Below are 5,737 nucleotides of genomic sequence, written 5' to 3'. Positions count from 1 at the left end.
TATATATATTGTGTGTATATTATTTACCCGTAAAACGGTAAAGTTGAATTTGTTACGTGGTTTATAGACAAGCGAACTAATTTGATCAAAAAACAATAAATAAATTAAATGAGAATACAAGACTTAGCGTTGAAATCGAGATAAATAGCAGATAGTCTAGTTCTGGGAGCAAGGTTTCCGAAGGCAGCAATAAGAACAATATTAGACAAAAAATAAATTATTATTTATCTTGGGAATAATGTGTAGCATAAGTTTGTCAGAGATTTTCGTGTGTTACAATGGTTGTTGAAGTCACTATTTATAGCTATACCTTAGATCCTAGGATCAAGCCCCTCTTAAATGACAATAAAAGGGAGTCATTGATGAATATGTAATGCCAGGCCATGAATGTCAAAATTCTCTGCAACGGCCGCATATTTCATACGGAGGAGTATTCTTCATTAAATGTTATCCGATGACAAAACATTCATTTTCTACTGTTAACTGCGCTCCCTTCGGGATCTACCCGATACCAACCGAAGCTATTGTCCTCGGTCTTATTTTTCACTCGCTTCATCTTTCGTCTGTCTCCGGTTCCACGTGTCATGTAATCATTCGAGCATTTAATATAAACCGATTTTACCCTACACAGATAGTCTCCCTGCTTTTTGGTGGCACATCTTTGTGTCACCGGGAAGTTGGTGATGATTCCTTTCTTGGCGGAAAATTTTATGAATCCTTCTGAAAATTTTTTGACGCTTGACAAGATGCACTTCTCCTCACATTTAATACCCCGAACACGTGATACACCACAATTTAGCAATATTTTTTCTTGTTCTCGAGGTAATCATGGCCACGATTTTAGCCGCCTATACCTTTACTTACACGCCTCATTCTTCTTCTTTTATTTATAACAATTTCATAAGCTCTCTCAACTTTCTTGCATTTAACTCCCTTTTGCTTTCATCTCTCTTTGTTCTTCTTAAAAAAACTCTATTATCTTCTTATTATTATGGCTTCTTATACTAATTCTTCAAAGAACTCTAGTTTTCTCTTTAGTGGGAGCCCAGAGAGAAGCAAAGATAAAGAGGTCGACGTTGATGCTGATCCTCCCACAGTGAGCACCATCATCCCTAAACATCTCAACACTGCCAAGGATTTCGAAGAGAAGTTCCCCACTTCAAACCCCCATACTTCTTCTATCCTTCTTCTATCCTCCCTTCCAGGGTTGTGGGTAAATATCCTTCTTCTATCCTCCCTTCCAATATTCCTACATTGAAAGAGGACTGTGATTTCAGTGTCCTAAACATCATTGCTCCCGATCAGGTGGAGCAAGTAACCTTCACGAAGAAGGGCTTCAAGTAAGTTTACACGTACCCCTTCACTTTACGTCCGTTTTCTTTAAGCGAGAGATGTGACCCCGTAACTTTGAAATTTTATCACCGATACTAGTTCTGTTTGGCTCAGGTGGGCCCTTCGGTGTGGCGGACAGTGGCCTATTTGCGGTGGTTGTGCTTGGAAATGAAGGAGCCTCTCACCTTGGCTCATATAATGAACCTCTACTCCCCCAAAATCTTTCTTGGGGAGTCACAAACTTCAGCAAGCGTGGCCACCATGCTTTGCTTACCAAGATGGATGACGACAATGATCGTGGATGGATGGAGCTGGTTGACGTCATTGCTACCAGGGATATCATCCCGACCACAACTCTATCTTTCCCTGAATCCTGGAATCGTTCACGTAAGATTAAAGTTTATTTCTTTCTTAGAAACTGGGTTGTTTCATGTCTGTCTTGACCCCAATTTACCTCCGTAGAATATCGTGATGGCACCTAGTCTCCAAGACTAGGTAGGCCAATTTCTATGACAATTTATCCAATTTTTAATAATGATAATTTGAAACATGGTTTAATATAAGTGCCGAGACAAAAGCAGAAATAAGCCTACGCATAACGACCCGATCGGTCATTTTGAGCATTTGCACTTTGCCAGTTCTCGGGCATGACTAGCCCCGTATAATGTATTATGACTTATGTAAACCGTCGGTTTTGGTTTTCAGGTTAATCGCAATAGATATGGAAGAATGATTCTCAGCTTGAAGCTTTAAATTTGAAAGGTTTGACCTAGTCTTGACTTTTTAGAATATATATCTCGGATTTGGATTTTTATGATTTGGTTAGCTCCATTAGAGGATTTTGGTCTTGGGAGCGCGTCCGGAATGTGATTTGGAGGTCCGTGGTAGAATTAGGCTTGAATTGGCGTAATTGGAAATTTGGCATTTTCGGTCGGCAGTGGAAATCTTGATATCGGGGTCGGAATGGAATTCCGGAAATTGGAGTAGGTTTGTCGTGTCATTTGTGACGTATGTGCAAAATTTCAGGTCATTCGGACAAGGTTTGAGAGGTTTCTGGATCGGTTGCGGAATTCGGATGTTTGGAAATCCTTAGGTTTGAATCCGAGGATGATTTGGTGTTTCTATGTTGTTTTGAGTGTTTCGAGGGTTGGTATGAGTTTGAATGATGATATATGACTTGTTCGTATTTTTGGTTGAGGTCCCGAGGGCCTCGGGATGATTTCAGATAGTTTTCGGAAAAGTTTGAACTTGAAGAATTGCAGCTGGTGTTGCTACTTCTGTCGTATCCGCACCTGCGGATTGGGGACCGCAGGTGCGAGCTCCGCAGGAGCAGAAAAGAGGCGCAGATGCGTGGAGGAATGAAGGTGCAGCTTGGTAACCGCATCTGCGATGCCGCAGGAGCGGTGAGGCGACCGCAGATGTGAGGCCTGTTGAGGTAAGTGAAATCCGTAGAAGCGGATGTTTTTCTGCAGAAGCGGAAGCGCAGGTGCCCTTATGGGATCGCAGGTGCGGAATCCCTGGGGCAGAAAGTATATATACTCCCCTTCGCGAATTTTGGTCATTCTTCCACCATTTTTGGTCGATTTTGGAGCTCCAAGCTGTGATTTCAAGAGGGAATCGAGTGTTTTCAGAGAGGTAAGCTATTTGGGCCTTGTATTTTGTGTTCATGGTGATTATTCCATTGTTTAATCATGAAATTAGTTGGAAAATTAGAGAAGGAATTGGGAGATTAGGGCTTGAAATTGGAGAGTTTAAATTGGGGATTTGAGGGGTCATTTGAGATCCAATTTTGATGTTCTTGGCATGTATAGACTCGTGGGAGGATAAGGTTTCTAGTGATGTGATTTTTATCGGATTCCGAGACGTGGGACCGAGGGTCGGGTTTGGCCAATTTTGAGATTTTTGATGTAATTTGATTACTTTCACGTGGGCTTTGCTCCTTTTGCATATATTGATGTTATGATTCAGATTTTGGAAAGATTCGGGGTGATTTGAGGCCGAGTCGAGAGGCAAGGGCATCGCAGAGTAGGTTTTCATCCGGTTTGAGGTAAGTAATGATTGTAAATCTAGTCCTGAGGGTATGAAACCCCGAAAGTTCGTACTATTTTGATAAATGAGGTGACACACATGCTAGGTGACAGACGTGTGGGCGTGCACCAGTAGGGATTGTGACTTGTTCCATCCCGTGGCAACTGTAAATTTGCATATTTTGATAAACTCTATATGATATCTATGTGCTTTCGAAATGATTCTATTAACTTGGGCTGAATGCCATGTTTGGGGCCTTGTGCTTCACTATTTGGATAGTGGACACTCAGGGGTATTTTACTACTATCCTCAGACTATTTGATTTGAAATCATATCCTCAGTCATGATTTTACATGTTTATTGTTTGATTCAGTTTCATTACTCTATTTTTAAACATATGAAAGTTGTTTGGGCTGAGTTCCCTGATTTTTCACTGAAATGCCCGAGTGGCTTGTAAGGTTGATGAGTGAGGGAGGCCGAGGGCCTGATGGTGAGGATTATATAATTATTGATCGGGCTGCACGCCGCAGCGATACATATATATATATATATATATATATATATATGTGACGACCCGGCCGGTCGTCTTAAGAATTAACGCCCCGATCCCCTATTAACTGCTTTCCCCAAGTTTATTTCTGCCATTTTGATTTGCCGGGACGTTCGGTTTTGAGTTTCGAAGAGTTCTGGGACACTTAGTCCCTAAATGAGAGCTTAAGTGTTGGAAAATGGACCATAGTCAGAACAGGGTGAAGACGGCCTCGGAACGGAAATCCGATGGTTCCGTTAGCTTCGTTAGGTGATTTCGGGGTTAGGAGCGTGTTCGGAACGTGTTTTGGAGGTTCATAGCTAATTTAGGCTTGAAATGCCNTATCCGATGATTCTGTTAGCTCCGTTAGATGATTTTGGGTTTAGGGACGTGGTCGGATTGTGTTTTGGAGGTCGGTAGCTAATTTAGGCTTGAAATGTCGAAAGGTCGAATTTTGAAGTTTCCGGTTCGATGGTGAGATTTTGATCCGAGGGTCGGAATGGAATTCCGAAAGTTGCCGTAGCTCCGTCATATCATTTGGGATGTGTGTGTGTGTATATATATATATGTGTGTGTGTGTGTGTGTGTGACGACCCGGCCGGTCGTCTTAAGAATTAACGCCCCGATCCCCTATTAACTGCTTTCCCCAAGTTTATTTCTGCCATTTTGACTTGCCGGGACGTTCGATTTTGAGTTTCGAAGAGTTTTGGGACACTTAGTCCCTAAATGAGAGCTTATTGTTGGAAAATGGTCCATAGTCAGAATAGGGTGAAGACGGCCTCGAAACGGAAATCCGATGGTTCCGTTAGCTTCGTTAGGTGATTTCGGGGTTGGGAGCGTGTTCGGAACGTATTTTGCAGGTTCGTAGCTAATTTAGGCTTGAAATGCCGAAAGTTCGAATTTTGAAGTTTTCAGTTCGATAGTGAGATTTTGATCGAGGGTCGGAATGGGATTCCGGAAGTTGCCGTAGCTCCGTCATATCATTTGGGATGTGTGTGTAAAATTTCAAGTCATTCGGACGTGGTTTGGTTAGGTTTTTGATCGAAAGCGTGTTTTGAGAGAAAATGAAGTTCTTAGGCTTAAATCGATGATTAATTCGAGTTTCCGATGTTGTTTTAGGTGTTTTAAGGATTGGTACAAGTTTGAATAGGGTATTAGGTGATGTTGGTTCTTTGGGTTGAGATCCCGAGGGCCTCGGGGTGATTTCGGATGGTTGACGGGAAGATCGGAGAAGTGTTGCAGCAGCTGAAGCATTGCTGCTTCTGGTATTTTCGCATCTGCGGCTTGGGAACCGTAGATGCGGCGTGGAGGACCGCAGAAGCGGGGTTGGCCAGGCTCATCAGGCCCCGCAGATGCGGTGGCATTTCCGCAGAAGCGGATCCGCATCTGCGAGATCAGGACCGCAGGTGCGGAATTTTGGATTTTAATGAAACTGCAGAAGCGGCTCAAGTTCCGCAGAAGCGGGACCGCAGGTGCGGTCCCTTGACCGCAGAAGCGGAAACCACTAGACTGAAATATGAAATTCAAGGGTTTTGTTTCGAAAGTTAGAAATATCAAATTGGAGCTCGGGAGAGGGCGATTTTGAGAGGGATTTGAAGAGGAGATCATTGGCTAACGTTTCTTCAACCCTTTCTAGTTGTATTCCATAAATCTATAGTTAATTTTATCATTTAAATTCGGATTGGGGATTAAAAATTGGGAAAAATTGGAAGAAACTTCTTAGACCGAATTATTGAGTTTTGAGTGGGTGTTTGACCTCCGATATGGGAGATTTTGTATGGTTAGACTCGTGAGAGTGCGAGGGTTCTGAAAATATAAAAATTATCTGGTTCCGAGATGTTGGCCTAA

Source organism: Nicotiana attenuata, unplaced genomic scaffold (genome assembly GCF_001879085.1).
Source record: "Nicotiana attenuata strain UT unplaced genomic scaffold, NIATTr2, whole genome shotgun sequence".
Classification (NCBI taxonomy): domain Eukaryota; kingdom Viridiplantae; phylum Streptophyta; class Magnoliopsida; order Solanales; family Solanaceae; genus Nicotiana; species Nicotiana attenuata.
This window is presented reverse-complemented; position numbering follows the sequence as displayed.